Here is a 17,266-nt window from a genome sequence, read left to right on the forward strand (position 1 = left end):
TTTCCGACTTAGAGCATCCGCTACCACATTTGCTTTACCAGGGTGGTAGAGAATCTCGCAGTCATAATCCTTGACCAGTTCTAACCATCGTCGTTGCCTCATATTTAAATCCTTCTGAGTGAAAAAGTACTTGAGGCTTTTGTGATCTGTATAAATTTCACACTTCTCACCGTACAGATAGTGACGCCAAACTTTTAGTGCAAAGACAACCGCTGCTAATTCAATATCACGGGTAGGATATCGTTGCTCATACTCCTTCAATTGCCTGGATGCATAAGCAATCACTTTTCCTGACTGCATAAGAACACAACCTAACCCTTGTTTGGACGCATCACAATAAATCACGAACTTTTCGTCACCTTTTGGTAAGGTTAGCACAGGAGCGGTAATCAACCTTTGTTTCAATTCCTGGAAACTACCTTCACACTTGTCAGTCCAAACAAACTTACAATTCTTTCGGGTCAACTCAGTTAAAGACGTAGAAATCTTTGCAAAGCCCTCAACAAATCTTCGGTAATACCCTGCTAACCCCAGGAAACTTCTAACTTCGCTGCCGACTTAGGTCGAGGCCACCACGCACCGCTTCAACCTTTACTGGATCCACTAAAATACCATCTTTACTCACCACATGCCCCAAGAAACTCACCTGAGGTAACCAAAATTCACATTTCTTAAATTTGGCATACAACTTATGCTCCCTGAGACGTTGTAATACCATTCGAAGATGTCTTTCGTGAGTCTCTTCCGAGTCTGAATAAATTAGAATATCATCGATAAAGACAATAACAAAATCATCCAAAATCTCCGAACACTCGGTTCATCAAGTCCATAAATGTCGCCGGGCATTCGTCAATCCGAAGGACATTACCAAGAATTCATAATGACCATACCGGGTCCGAAAAGCTGTCTTGGGAATATCCTCCTCTCGAATCCTCAGTTGGTGATAACCAGATCGAAGATCAATCTTAGAAAAGACAGTTTTACCCTGCAACTGATCAAATAAATCATCTATTCTTGGCAGAGGGTACTTGTTCTTCACTGTTAATTTGTTTAACTCCCGATAATCTATACACATTCGTAATGTTCCATCTTTCTTTTTCACAAACAAAACTGGTGCACCCCAAGGTGAAGTACTAGGTCTAGTAAATTTTAAATCCATCATCCCCTGTAATTGAACTTTTAACTCTTTCAGCTCTGCAGTGCCATCCCGTAGGAGCTTTCGATACGAGCTCGGCTCACTGGTATTAAATCAATCTCAAAATCAATTTCACGTTTTGGTGGCAACCCCGGTAACTCTTCTCGGGAACACATCCAGAAATTATGGAACCACTGGGACATGCTCCGGTCCCGCTAGTGGTTCCCTGGAAATATCCACAACATTTGCTAAGAAACCAATGCACCCTTCACACAACAAATCCCTTGCCTTAAGAGCTGAAATTAAGGGAATCCGAGATCCTTGCATCTTACCCACAAATACAAAAGGGTCCTCGCCCTCAGGCTGAAAAGTTACCATCTTTCTTTTACAATCAATGGTGGCGTTGTATTTAGCAAGCCAATCCATCCCCAAAATAACATCAAAATCCTCCGCATTTAATTCTATCGGTATCAATCGATAACTCTCTTCCTTCCACAAACACCGGAAGGGATCGAACCCACCCGCCGGAGATAACCAACTCCCCAAGAGGGCAACAAGGTTCCAAAACCTCTAGAAAGCACATCACTAGGTTTATTCACCGCTCAATTATTCTACTTGAAATATAAGAATGCGTCGCACCGTAATCAATTAATACGATAATAAAGTACCAAGCAATGTAAAGCCGACTCCGTCACGGTAGAAGGACCGGCATCGGCCTCGGCTTGAGTCGTGGCAAATACTCGAGCGAGGAGCGGGTATATCATCCTTCTTTTGCTCTAACCGTAGCAATTGTGGACAATTTCTCTTCATATGACCCACCATTCCACAAAGTGGAAACAGCCCTAGCCCGACACTCGCCTGTGTGATGCCTTTTACACCTTGGACATTCAGAAAAGTCCGCCGCTTTCATTCCCACTACGACGGAAACCTTGGTTACCCCGGAATCTTTTGTTTGGGCCTCGCCGCCGATGTTTCACTAGGTCTTTTCCCCGCGTCACCAAGATCGATTCTACCCGAACCAAGACTCGCCGATTGTTTCCATGAATCTCTTCGGCAATATTTTTCTTTCGTATCCGAGCCTCTCGCACCCTCGGTAAACTAAAGCCAACTCAACTATCCGAGCATAAGTTCGGGCAACCCCCGGTTGTTTAGAAGCAACAATCACATCCCGGGCGATGTGTTCATCCAGCCCCCGAATAAACTTGGCTTTTCTAGCAGCTTCAGTAGCCACCTCATCTGAGGCAAACTTTGCCAATCGATCAAACTTAGTAGCATACTCTGTCACAGTCATACTACCCTGAGTTAACCGTATAAACTCTTCTGCCTTTGCTGCCTTAATAGACTCATTATAATACTTTTCAAAAAATAAGGCCCGAAAAGTTTCCCAGGTCATATTATTCAGATCATGGCCCTGAGATACAATCTCCCACCAAATACGGGCATCATCTCGTAGCATATAGGTAGCACACCTGACCCGGTCATTATCTTCAACTCGCATAAAATCGAAAATGGATGTTATCATACTCATCCATTGCTCTGCTTTGAGTGGATCAGCACCACCCTCAAACACTGGCGGGTTCTGCTTTCTGAACCGTTCATACAATGGTTCCAAACGATTTCCTGCATCCGGTGGCACTACTAGAGGTGCCGGAGGATCAGGATTCAGATTTAGAGCAGGCTGAGCTCGCTGCTCTCTTAATTCTCTGATTTGCTCACCCTGCTGCCGAATAGTTTCTTGCATGGCAGCATATAACTGTTCCCAATTAGGTTAGTGGTAAAGGGTTCTCTCCCTCACCGGCAGCCCTGAGCCCAGCTAGCTCGCGGGCACCCCTACCAGTCCGCCTTGGGTGCATAACTATACACCTGCGATCACATTCCAAGTAATAACAATACTGATAAGTATTTCCATATATTATAATCCTTCCCACAACATTTTGATATCGACACAATTCAGGTAATCAGGTAATCAGAAAATTAACAAGCTGTCTGTTAACTTAAAACTTACTAAACCATGAGTCGATCAGGTCCTTGCAGCCAATGTACATATCAAACCAGTCTTCAGGATCTAAAAACCTTGGCGCTCTGATACCATGTTGTAACGCCCTGACCAACAGGGACGCCACGTGTGTGCACTTTATTTAAAATACCAATAATTATATAAGATGTAATTATACTAAAAGTGTGGGTAATTAAAAATTTTGATAGTTAAAACTCAACCTTTAAACTATTTAACAAAAGATAAGTAACATGATTTATGGGGTCCCCCTGTTTCCAAAATATTTACAAACTGGTTTCAAAGTATTTTACAACATAAACTTTATATTTTCCAAAATACAATCAAAATAGAGCATCCTGTAAACTGGGCTGCCTGTGGCTGGTATGTACATTGCTGCTGTGACCATAACTCATGGTTGTTCGACTTTAGCTTTTCCTTTACCTGCACCATAAAGCACCAGTGAGTCACAGAGACTCAGCAAGAAAGTGACTAAAACAATAATTGAAAGAAAATGATTATCAACTTATTCTCATGCCATTATGTTTACTCACTATTCGATAATAATAAGCATTTTCATAAACATCATACATTCCTGGTACTTAATAAAGTACCACTTTTACCACTCGTTACATACGAGCTGAATATGTCACTATCGTTGCCCAATAACGCAAACGATAAGTAAGAAACCTAACCGCGGTTTCAAGAGTAATTACTCATAACGGTAATAACCGTTTCCAACCCTAGGTAATAACCTAGGCTTAATAAGCTTTAATCAACATCATGATAATAATCAAGATCACCTCCATTCATTCATTGATTTTTAACCACATACGGTGCTTACCACTTTTCTTACCTTAATTCAGAAGTCAAGAATATGGCCGACCTGGGTGGAAAAACAAGCTAGGCAATCCCGGTCCTATGTCACGACAATTGAAACACAATAAATACCTTAACATAATATTCCGGATTAAAACCCTAATTTAGAAATCAAATGTAACCTAACTCCCAACAACCCCAATTTAGGTCAAGCATCCCATATTTAATTTAAAACAGATAGTACACAACTCCCCGGGTCAAAACTGAACATAAAACAAACCCGAAGAAAATCTCCCCTGCAGTAACCGGTCGACCGGTTCTGGTATACCAGAACCCATCCGGTCGACCGGTTCTGGCAGACCAGGAACAAAAGTTCCTTTTCACCAAAACCGAACCAAAACTCCTCCAAACCTATCCAAACTTTCCAGAACAGTTTATTAACATACATATGACATAACCTAAGCTGCAAAACACAATGGTTCAATCTCTAGCTTGAAATCACACACTCAAGTGAAGAAATCAAGTTTCTTTTAGCTTTCTCACTCACCAATCAATCCCAACAGCCATGAATTCAATCCAAACATGCATTAACAGACCTTATTTAACTTGGATAACAAACCTACACCTTCACTAAACCTACAGCTTTGAAAATTTTCAAAAAAATAACAAAACCTAGCTTGAAAACCTAAGAAAACACCAAAACTAAAAGGATGAACTTACCTAGGGTGCAAGGTCAACTTGGAGATGGAGTTTAGCTCTGAAAATTGATGTTGGCTGAAGCAAAACAATCCCTCAAGAAGCTGGTTCAGTTTGCTCGAAGGAAGAAGAGAAGAAGTTGAGAAAAAAAAGGTTGCTTGTCTTGGAAGGAAGCTCCTTCTTCCTTTTAAAATGCTTTTCTTTCTTTTTTTTTTTAAAATTTCTTCCTTAAATAAAAATGGGCAGCAGCAAAGAAAAGAGGAAAAAACCAAAAAAGTTTTTCTTGAATCCCTAATTTACCCCTCTCACATTTTTTTTTTTAAAAGAAAACCCTAGGGGCATTTTGGTAATTTTACTAACTCCCCATTCCGACATTCTAATAAAATTCTAACTTAATCCGGGATATTCTCAAAATAATTCTTTCATTTAATGTCGTGACATTGCTAACCACATAGCTAAATTTCCACAATTACCGGGCCCAAAATAACGTATTTACTTAAATAATTTCTCAAAAATTCATCTAAGTAAGATCATAATCCTACTTCATTTTCCAAGTAATTACATATTTAATAAAATATGTCCATTTAAATATTATTTATTTTCTGGGATATTACAGTAGTAGTATTCCTGGTCCTTTATGTTGACGACATTTTGATTATTGGAAACAATATCAAGAAAATGACTAACATCAAGGAATGGATTAACACTCAATTCGATATGAAAGATTTGGGTGAAGCAGCCTATGTTCTTGGTACTCAGATTATCAGAAACCGGAAGAACAAATCTCTTGCTCTCTCTCAAACAACCTATATTGACAAAGTTTTAGAGAGATTCTCCATGAACAACACCAATGGGGCAAACATGCCTTCTAGATATGGTATTCGTCTATCTAAGGAACAGTCTCCTACTGATCCTCAAGAGATAGAGGACATGGCGAAAGTTCCCTATGCTTCTGCAGTTGGAAGTCTAATGTATGCAATGTTATGCACTAGACCTGAAATCTGCTATGCAGTTGGAATCGTGAGCAGGTATCAGTCTAATCCAGGACAGGAACATTGGAATGCAGTTAAGTATATTCTGAAATACTTAAAGAGTACAAGAAATCTAGTATTAGTCTACAAGGGTGATGCTTTAAATCCCATAGGCTATACTGATTCAGATTTCCAGGCATGTCTTGAAGACAGGAAATCTACATCTGGGATGGTGTTTACTCTTGGGGGTGGAGCAGTGGTTTGGAGAAGTGCTAAACAAACCGCGATATCGGACTCGACGATGGAAGCAGAATACATAGCTGCAGGAGAAGCTACTAAAGAGCTTGTCTGGCTAAGAAAGTTCTTCACCAGTATCGGTGTCGTGCCTGGAATGGAAAAGCCTCTGGTCCTACTTTGTGACAATAATGGAGCAATAGCCAATAGTAAGGAACCTCAAAGCCACTAGAGAAGCAAACACATAGAAAGGAAGTATCACATCATCAGAGAATATGTGGCAAGAGGGGATGTACTAGTTGAGAAAGTGGGCACAGAAGACAACTTAGTTGATCCGTTCACCAAAGTCTTGGCCGTGACTGCATTTGAAAACCACTGTCAGAATTTAAGATTAATTGATATGTACTGATTAGTTTTATATTAGTACAAGTGGGAGTTTGTTGGGTTTTATGCCCTAAATAAAACTCCATTTCAATGTAATCCATTTTATTCAACATCAATAAAGAAACAAAAGTATTTTTCATACATTTGTGTATGTTTTGGTTCATCTTATCAATTGCTTGTCTATTTGATTTATAAATTCATCTGAAACCCTTTTCACGTACTTGATCTTGTTTATAAATTCATCTTATCAATCTATGTGAATAAAGATTCCTAGATTTATCAGACACAGAGTTTTACTGATATGATAATCTACAACAGAGTTTACTTGGATTTGGAGAAATGCTATGTTCTTTCCAGAGCATTGGTTAAAGTAAAGCTCAGGTTGGGTGCATGGAGTATGCATCGGAAGGGATCGATATTGAACTTTGGCTTAGATTTATTAAACTTACCTTAATATCTATTCAAGTCAATATCGCCTAGTTGATCCTAGATCAAATGTTCTTAATCCTGTTATGATTAGGCTCAATCTTGAAAGGCTATTCGTGTTCTTTGATTTGTTAGTTAAGCCTACTTTTAGGTCAGGGTGATACGTACATTTTGGGAACACGGTAGTGCAATTGAGTGGGAGCGCTAACATAAACATGGAATCTATAGCTTCTATCTGGTGAATAGTAAGCAAAGGATGATCTCCTTCGAGCTTGACCAAACGAAAATAAATGGTGGAGTACTCATTTCACATAAGCTGAAATATCATTTATACGGGGTCAAGTGTTTTAAGGATAAAATACATTGTACGGTGTAACGGTAATTTAATCCCTTTACAGTGTAGATCATTCATATAGAGGATCATTGATCACATTAGGATTATAACAATGGATAACTAATGACGTGTCTATATGGTGGAACATATAGAGCATTCTATGTACTGAGAGTGCAATTCTAAGTTCTATGCGTGGATTCAACGAAGAATTAATAAGTCAGTGAATTTAGGTTATAAATTCCTGATCTGCTTATTGGAAGCTCGGTTATATAGACCCATGGTCCCCCCACTAGTTGAGACAATATTACTTGTAAGACTCATTTAATTGGTTTTGATTAATCAATTATAATTCTCAAATTAGACTATGTCTATTTGTGAATTTTTTACTAAGTAAGGGCGAAATTGTAAAGAAAGAGTTCTTAGGGCATATTTGTTAATTATGATACTTTGTATGGTTCAATTAATAAATATGATAAATGACAATATTATTTAATAATTATTTATAGTTATTAAATAGTTAGAATTGGCATTTAAATGGTTGAATTGGAAAATTGGCATTTTTGAGAAAAAGAGATGAAGAAATGATAAAACTGCAAAAATTCCAAAATTGAGGCCCAAATCCACATAGCCATGGCCGACCACTAAATAATCCAAACCTAACCCTAGTGGAATGCTATAAATAGATAGTGAAGGCTTCAGGAAATTTACAACTTGACATCTGATTTCCTTCAGAGAAAGCCTGAGCCTTCTCTCTCTAACCTAGCCGCCACCTATACTCTCTTCTTCTCTCTTGAATTTTTAACCTCTTAGTGATAGAGTAGTGCCCACACACAGCAAGTGATACCTCAATTATAGTGAGGAAGATCGTGAAGAAAGACATTCAACAAGAAGGAGTTTCAGCACTAAAGAAGGAGAGAAAGAGGTCCAGGTTCAGATCTTGATAATTATTGCGACAGAAAGGATACAAGGGTTAGAGATCTGAACGAAAGGAGACATAATATTCCGCTGCACCCAATGTAAGGTTTCTCATACTTTATACGTGTTTATTTCATAATCGTTTTAGAAGTTCATATTTAGGATGTTAAACAACATACTTGTGAGTAGATCTAAGATCCTGGTAAAATACTTTCCAACAGATTTATTCACTAAAGGACTCAGCACAATGAGATTTCAAAAGCTGAGAGACCAACTCAATATGAAGAGTCGGTGTTGAGGGGGAGTGTTAAAAGATCAACACCTACTCTACAAGTATTTAGAATTTTCTATCATTTTGGTAATATTATAGAATTTTCTAGAATAATAGAGAGTAATAGTCATAAGAAGTTTCAAGAATGTTTTAGGCTATTATAAATTGACAATTTGCTAGAACATTCTAGCATAATAATGTACCATCTTTTGAGTAGTATAAATAGGGGAGTAGGTCCTTTGGTGGTGTGTGGTGAGCTGAGTGATAACTTGAGTGTTCAAGTAAAGTGTGTCCTAGTGTGTTCAACTAAGTTCCAACAAAACTCTAAAAGAGTGTGCAAGTAAACATTTAAGTGTGAGTGTCTAGTAAATAAAAGAGTGAGTGCTTGGTGTGTTGTGATCAAGATAAAGTGTTCAAGTCTTGGTGTAATTGCTTTTATAATAATAAAGTAATTACGTTTTCACGTGTTTGTTGGAAATTATTTTACCAGGATCTTAGATCTACTCACAAGTATGTTTATTAACATCCTAAATATGAACTTTCTAAAACGATAAATTAAACAAATATAAAGTTTAAGAAACCTTACATTGGGTGCAGCGGAATAATATGACTCCTTCCGTTCAGATATCTAGACCTTGATTCCTTTCTGTAGCAGAGCATTATCAATATCTGAACCTGGATCTCTTTCTCTGAATCTTTGATGCTGAATCTCCTTTGCTGATGATCTTTCTTCACGATCTTCCTCACTATGATTGAGGTATCACTTGATGTGTGTGGGTACTACTCATACACTAAGGATTTCGAAATTCTAAGGAAGAAGAGAGAGAGTGGTCAGCTAAAGATAGGGAGAGAGAAGGCTCAGTTTTTTCTGATTCAGGAAGTCAGAAGAAAAGTGTAATTTTTCTGAAGCCTTCACTATCTATTTATAGCATTCCACTAGGGTTAGATTTGAATTATATGGCATTAAAATAATGAAAAAATCAATTTAAAACACAACAGTAGGTGGCCGGCCATACACTAATGGATTGGGCCTTGGGCTTTGCAATTTTGCAATTTTACCACCTTTTGTATCTGATTTTCTCAAAAATGCCAATTTCCTAATTCAAACATTTAAATGCCAATTCTAACTATTTAATAACTATAAATAATTATTAAATAATATTGTCATTTATCATATTTATTAATTGAACCATACAAAGTATCATAATTAACAAATATGCCCCTATAAACTCTTTCTTTACAATTTCGCCCTTACTTAGTGAAAAATTCACTAAAAGACATAGTCTAATTTGAGAATTATAATTGATTAATCAAAACCAATTACATGAGTCTTACAAGCAATATTATCTCAACTAGTGGGGGGACCATGGGTCTATATAACCGAGCTTCCAATAAGTAGATCAAGAATTTAGCACTAAAATTCACTAACTTATTAATTCTTCGTTGAATCCACGCATAGAACTTAGAACTGCACTCTCAGTATATAGAATGCTCTATATGTTCTACCATATAGACGCATCATTAGTTATCCATTGTTATAATCCTAATTTGATCAATGATCCTCTATATGAATGATCTACACTGTAAAGGGATTAGATTACCGTAACACCCTACTATTTATTTTATCCTTAAAACACTTGACCCCGTATAAATGATATTTCAGCTTATGTGAAATGAGTACTCGACCATTTATGTTCGTTTGGTCAAGCTTGAAGGAGATCATCCTTTGCTTACTATTCGCCAGATAGAAGCTATAGATTCCATGTTTATGATAGCGCTCCCACTCAATTGCACTACCGTGTTCCCAAAAAGTACGTATCACCCTGACCAAAAGGTAGGCTTAACTAACAATTCAAGGAATACGAATAGCCTTTCAAGATTGAGCCTAATCATAACAGGATTAAGATCATTTGATCTAGGATCAACTAGGCGATATTGACTTGAATAGATTTTACGGTAAGTTTAATTAAATCTAAGTCAAAGTTCAATATCGGTCCCTTCCGATGCATACTCCATGCATCCAACCTGAGCTTTACTTTAACCAATGCTCTGGAAAGAACATAGCACTTCTCCAAATGCAAGTAAACTCTGTTGTAGATTATTATATCAGTAAAACCCTATGTCTGATAAATCTAGGAAACTTTATTCACATAGTCATGTTTACTTTCCAAGGTGTTGACGGCACAATAAACAGGATCAAGTATGTGAAAAGGGTTTCAGATGAATTTATACATTATGTACATATAATCATGAAATAAATCATGTGAACCATGCAACATTAAATGTTATTTCTGATCTATATTAATAAGTAAATCTGATTATATTGAAATGAGTTTTATTTATGGCATAAAACCCAACAGTGTTGTGGTGTCCAACACAATCTATATGCAAATTTTCTACGTATATGATAAATTTCAACATATAAAAGGCATTAAGTATGAAAACCCTATTTGCTACATAAGTTATTTGAGGACTCTTGTCCAATATATAACCTATGTCTATATAGCTGTAACATATTCAACTCTCATCTCTCGAATTTCGAATTGATATCATAAAAACATGCAAATAGTGATCAAGTATTCACAAGCATTAAGCATAAATTATATAGATTAAATTAAAGAGGAAGAAACCAATAGAACATCATAGCAAAATAAAATAGAAATTATAGTGACTTTATTAACCCATAAATTAGAAAATTAGTGCATGAAAATCATCTTCATCACCATTGCATTCATAATAAAAACTAAGAACATAAATAAAATTAAAGAAAGAGAAGAAGAAGATGATGATGAAACATACTAAGTAGTTGCTAATGAAGAGATAATGAGTTTTTTGAGATCTGAAAACGTACTAAAAATACTAATAATAATGTGTTTATATAGGCCAACAAAGTTACCTAAATATAATGAAAAGATTTAAAATTTAAACATAAAAAAATAAAATTCGTGTTTAGCCGCAGCTCCACTTGAAAAGGCTCTCTTTTTTTTTTTGCAAGCCTTTTATCTTTTTTTTTTTAGAAAATTTCCCACTGCAATGACTGATAGTTCTTTGGCCATAACTCTCTCGATATTGCTCATAATTGGATAATTCAAAGATGTTTCAAAAATTTGAAAGAGAGATGTAGAACCTTTATTCAAAGTGTTTTTCCTAAAAGTGAACGGATCATAGTCAAAAATTAGCTTGAAGCCTCAAATTTCATTCCCAAACACAACCAGAGCGTGTTGAGCATCCAAAACTTGAATTTTTCATTCAATATTTCATAAAACCCCCCAAATCCATGATAAATCCACCATATTCATATTTTGATCATGTTTTTCTCTCATTTATAATATTCATAATTATACCCCTTGAATTCTTGGAGTAGGTCCCAGACGGTCGAGACATAGGAAGCCATATGCTCTCAGCGAGCCTAATATTCTCCTTTTACTTGATTGACTATCAGTTGGGAGTCACTGCATATTTCAATGTGCGTGGTCCCTGCCACCTTGGAAAGTCTCAACCCAGCTAGCAAGGCTTCATATTCTGCCTCATTATTGCACGCATTGAGCTTGAACTGTAATGCACTTTAAAGCCTTAAGCCTTCTGGGGATATCAGTATAACTCTGACTCCTGATCTGTTCTCATTGGCGGCGCCGTCCATATACACTTTCTAAATAGGCAAGGTTTCTTTTCCAACATCAAAATCCTTGTTTTCCTCGTTACATTCAACATTGAAGTCCGCCTGGGCTTGCCCTTTGATCGAGACGCGAGGAACATAATGAATGTCAAACTGACTCAACTTCATAGCCTATTTGAGGAGACAACTAGAGGATTCAAGCTTCTAAAGTACCTGCCAGAGCGGGTGGTTGGTGTACACTTTGATTGCAAGAGTTTGGAAGTATGGTCGTAGTTTTTGGGAGGAGATGAGTATGCAATAGGCTAAATTTTTGGTCTATGGGTAGCGAATCTCAGCCCCTACCATCCTTTTTCTAATGTAATACACGGGGTGCTGGACCTTGCTTCCTCTCGGACCAAGGTTGCGGTAATAGCATGTTCTGAAACTGCCATGTATAGATATAGATCTTCTCCTTCCACAGGTTTAGATAAAATTAGAGCCTTGGACATATGCACTTTTAGGTTTCGGAATGCAATTTTGCACTCGTCCGTTCATTCAAAGTTTTGACACTTTCTCAGAATGTTGAAGAACAGGACACACTTGTCAGTTGACCTAGATATGAAGCAACTCAGGGCTGCCACTATCCTAATGACACTTTGTACATCTTTATGCTTCCTAGGGGAAGGCGTGTACAACAAAGGTTTTATCTTTTTAGGATAGGCCTTTATACCTCACTGACTGACAATGAATCCTAAAAACTTTTTAGATTTTACCCCAAAAGTAAACTTCTTTGTGTTAAGCTTCATCCCATGCTTCTGTACTACCACAAAACACTCCTTGAGGTCATTTTCATGATCCTTGGAAGTTTTACATTTGACTAACATGTCTTCTACAAAGACTTCCCTTTTGTGACCCAACTAGTTTCAAAACATGTGGTTCACTAATTGTTGGTATGTTTCTCCTAAGTTCTTTAATCTGAACGACATGACCAGATAACAATATGTTGGAATTTATTTTACCAGGATCATAGATCTACTCACAAGTATGTTTATTAACATCCTAAATATGAACTTTCTAAAACGATGAAATAAACACGTATAAAGTTTAAGAAACCTTACATTGGGTGCAGCGGAATTAAATGACTCCTTCTGTTCAGATCTCTAACCCTTGTATCCTTTCTGTAGCAGAGTATTATCAAGATCTGAACCTGGATCTCTTTCTCTGAATCTTTGATGCTGAAACTCCTTAGCTGATGATCTTTCTTCACGATCTTCCTCACTATGATTGAGGTATTGCTTGCTGTGTGTGGGCACTACTCTAATCACTAAGGTAATTTCGAAATTCAAAGGAAGAAGAGAGAGAGAGGGTGGCGGCCAAGGTAGAGAGAGAAAGGCTCAGGTTTTTCTGATTCAGAAGTGTAATTTTCCTGAAGCCTTCACTACCTATTTATAGCATTCCACTAGGGTTAGGTTTGAATTATTTGGCATTAAAATAATGAAAATATCAGTTTAAAATGCCTACAAAAGTGGCTGGCCATGGCTTGATGGATTTGGGCCTTGCTTTTTGCAATTTTACAATTTTAACACTTTTGTATCTGATTTTCTCAAAAATACCAATTTCCTAATTCAACCATTTAAATGCCAATTCTAACTATTTAATAACTATAAATAATTATTAAATAATATTGTCATTTGTCATATTTATTAATTGAACCATAAAAAGTATCATAATTAACAAATATGCCCCTATTAACTCTTTCTTTACAATTTCGTCCTTACTTAGTGAAAATTTCACAAATAGACATAGTCTAATTTGTGAATTATAATTGATTAATAAAAACCAATTACATGAGTCTTACAAACAATATTATCTCAACTAGTGCGGGGACCATGGGTCTATATAACCGAGCTTCCAATAAGTAGATCAATAATTTAGCACTAAAATTCACTAACTTATTAATTCTTCGTTGAATCCACGCATAGAACTTAGAACTGCACTCTCAGTATATAGAATGCTCTATATGTTCTACCATATAGACGCATCATTAGTTATCCATTGTTATAATCCTAATTTGATCAATGATCCTCTATATGAATGATCTACACTGTAAAGGGATTAGATTACCGTAACACCCTACTATTTATTTTATCCTTAAAACACTTGACCCCGTATAAATGATATTTCAGCTTATGTGAAATGAGTACTCCACCATTTATGTTCGTTTGGTCAAGCTCGAAGGAGATCATCCTTTGCTTACTATTCGTCAGATAGAAGCTATAGATTCCATGTTTATGCTAGCGCTCCCACTCAATTGCACTACCGTGTTCCCAAAATGTACTTATCACCCTGACCTAAAAGTAGGCTTAACTAACAAATCAAAGAACACGAATAGCCTTTCAAGATTGAGCCTAATCATAACAGGATTAAGAACATTTGATCTAGGATCAACTTGGCGATATTGACTTGAATAGATTTTACGGTAAGTTTCATTAAATCTAAGTCAAAGTTCAATATCGGTCCCTTCCGATGCATACTCCATGCATCCAACCTGAGCTTTACTTTAACCAATGTTCTGGAAAGAACATAGCGTTTCTCCAAATGCAAGTAAACTCTTGTTGTAGATTATCATATCAGTAAAACCCCGTGTCTGATAAATCTAGGAAACTTTATTCACATAGTCATGTTTACTTTCTAATGTGATGACAACACAATAAACAGGATCAAGTATGTGAAAAGGGTTTAAGATGAATTTTTCAAATCAAATAGACAAGCAATTGATAAAGTGAACCAAAACATACACAAATGAATGAAAAATACTTCTGTTTCTTTATTGATGTTGAATAAAATAGATTACATTGAAATGGAGTTTTATTTAGGGCATAAAACCTAACACAATATACCTCCTTTTCGGTGCAAAAACTTGTGTATTCTTAATTTGCAACATGCACTTTCATCTAGTTGCAGCAAGAATAGGCATCCATGAAAGACATCAACTCGTGGTCGGATGTCGCATCAACTATTTTGTCAATCCTTGGTAAGGGAAATCGGTCTTTGGGGTAAGCTTATTTTAAATCAGTAAAGTCTATGCAAATTTGCCAGTTCCCATTGGGTTTTGGGACAAGGACTGGGTTTGCCAACCACTTCAGGTAATACACATCCCAAAAGAAAAAAATTCTAACATCTTTTCTACTTCTTTCTTCAAAGCCTCTACCTTCACGGGATCTAATAAACGTCTTTTTGTTGCATGACAGGCATATCTGGATTCACGTCAATACATGAAAAATTTCGGGTCAATTCCTATCATATCCTTATGACATCAGGCAAAGATGTTTGGAGATTCCTTGAGAGTGCTTGCGATCTCCTCCTTCATTTAAGGGTCAAGGTTTCTTCCTATGCAATGGCTTTGGTTGGATCTGTTGGAATATATTTTACTAGGATCTAGATTTACTAACAAGTATGTTCTTAACATCCTAAACATGAACTTCTAAAACGATATAAAATAAACACATAAAAGGCATGAGAAACCTTACATTGGTTGCAGCGGAATTAAATGACTCATTCCGCTTAGATCTCTAACCCTTGTATCCTTTCTGTAGCAGAGTATCACCAAGATCTGAGACCAAAACTCCTTCTGTTGTTTGGATTCTTCACAGTCTTACACACTATGATTGAGGGCTCACTTGCTATGTGTGGGCATGCACTCAATCACTAAGGCTCAAATTTGATAGTGAAGAAGGCTATAGGAATTCAAAATTAGAAGAAGAAAGGAAGAAGATGAAGTCTCATAAACCTAGTTGTCAAAGGGAAAGAAAAACTAGGTTTTTAGCTTTAGAAGCATTAGGTGGATAATGAGACCATAGCTTTTCTTTTATACTAATTTCACCTAGGGTTAGGGTTGATTTATTTGGAATAAAAAAAATGATAAAAAATAGAGCAAAAATACCTTTAAGTGGCCGGCCATGAAATGGGCTCTACACTAGTTGGATTTTTGCCATTTTTCTCAACCATTTTATCTATTTTTCATAATTACCACATTTTACACTTTCAACCTTATAAATGCCAAAACTATTTATTTAATAATTGAAATAATTATTAAATAAAATTGTCATTTATAATATTTATTAATTAGACTCCATAAAGTCTCTTAATTAACAAATAAACCCTAAAATCCTATTTCTTCACAATCGAGCCATATCTTAGTGAAAATTCATTAACTAGACATAGTCTAATTTTAGAATTATAATGGATTAACTAAAATTAATTAACTGAGTCTTACAAGCAGTTTGTCTCAACTAGTATGGGGACCATGGGCCTATATAACTGAGCTCCCAATAAGCAGATCTAGAACTTACCAAGTAAATTCTCTAACTTATTAATTCCTCATTGCACCAGTATAGAACTTGGAATTGCACTCTCAGTTATATAGAACGCTCTATATGTTTCACGATATAGATACACTATAAGATTATCCATTTGTTATTATCCCAATAATCAATGATCCTCTATAGATGATTTACATTGCATAGGGATTAATTTACCGTTACACCCTTCAATGTATTTTATCCTTAAAACACTTAGCTACCTGTAAATGATATTTCAGTGAACTAATATAATCAATAAAATGAGTACTCAACCATTTATCTGGTGAGCCAAGCTTGAAGGAAATAATCATTTCACTTCTATGTTCGGATAGAAGCTATAGATTCTGTATCTATGATTATCGCTCCCACTCAATTGAACTACAATGTTCTTAACCTATACGTCACGGGAGGAACCATTTGGTCGACTTTAACTAATATTTTAAAGAACACAAATAATGCAACTGAACTAGAACCTAACCATCTCAGGATTGAGATCATTTGATCTAGGATCAACTAGGTGATATTAAATTGAATAGATATTACAGTAAGTTTATCATATCTAGTTCAAGTTCAATATCGGTCCCTTTCGATGCATACTCCATGTATCAAACCCAAGGTTACTTTAACCAATACCTTGGAAAGGACATAACACTTATCCAAGGTGCGAGTAAACTACATTGTAGATTATCATATCAATTAAACCCAGTGTACTCATAAATTATAGGAATATATTTAATCACATAATCTTGATTACTTTCCACTGTGCTAACGACATTATAAACAAGAATATCAATGTGATAAGGATTTGGATGAATTTATAATCAAATAAACATATAAATGATCACATGAACTAAAAAAATATACTAAATAAGTAATGAGAATAAATATGTTTCTTTATTGATAATTGAATAGAAAAGATTATATGATTCTTAGGTATAAACAGTCCATCCTATCAGTTGATTTTGTCGCTCTCTTTGGAGTGTGTTGATTTTGTCTCTTGCTGTCCTTTTTGTTCTGTTTTTTGGATTACCTGCATCATGGCTTCTAGTAGCAATAGTGGGGGTGCTTTACATGAGAAGTGGGCAGATATGTGCCTAGAGGAAGAAGAAGAAACTGAAGTCGTTTTTGATGA

This window comes from Cannabis sativa, chromosome 6, assembly GCF_029168945.1.
Source record: "Cannabis sativa cultivar Pink pepper isolate KNU-18-1 chromosome 6, ASM2916894v1, whole genome shotgun sequence".
NCBI lineage: Eukaryota > Viridiplantae > Streptophyta > Magnoliopsida > Rosales > Cannabaceae > Cannabis > Cannabis sativa.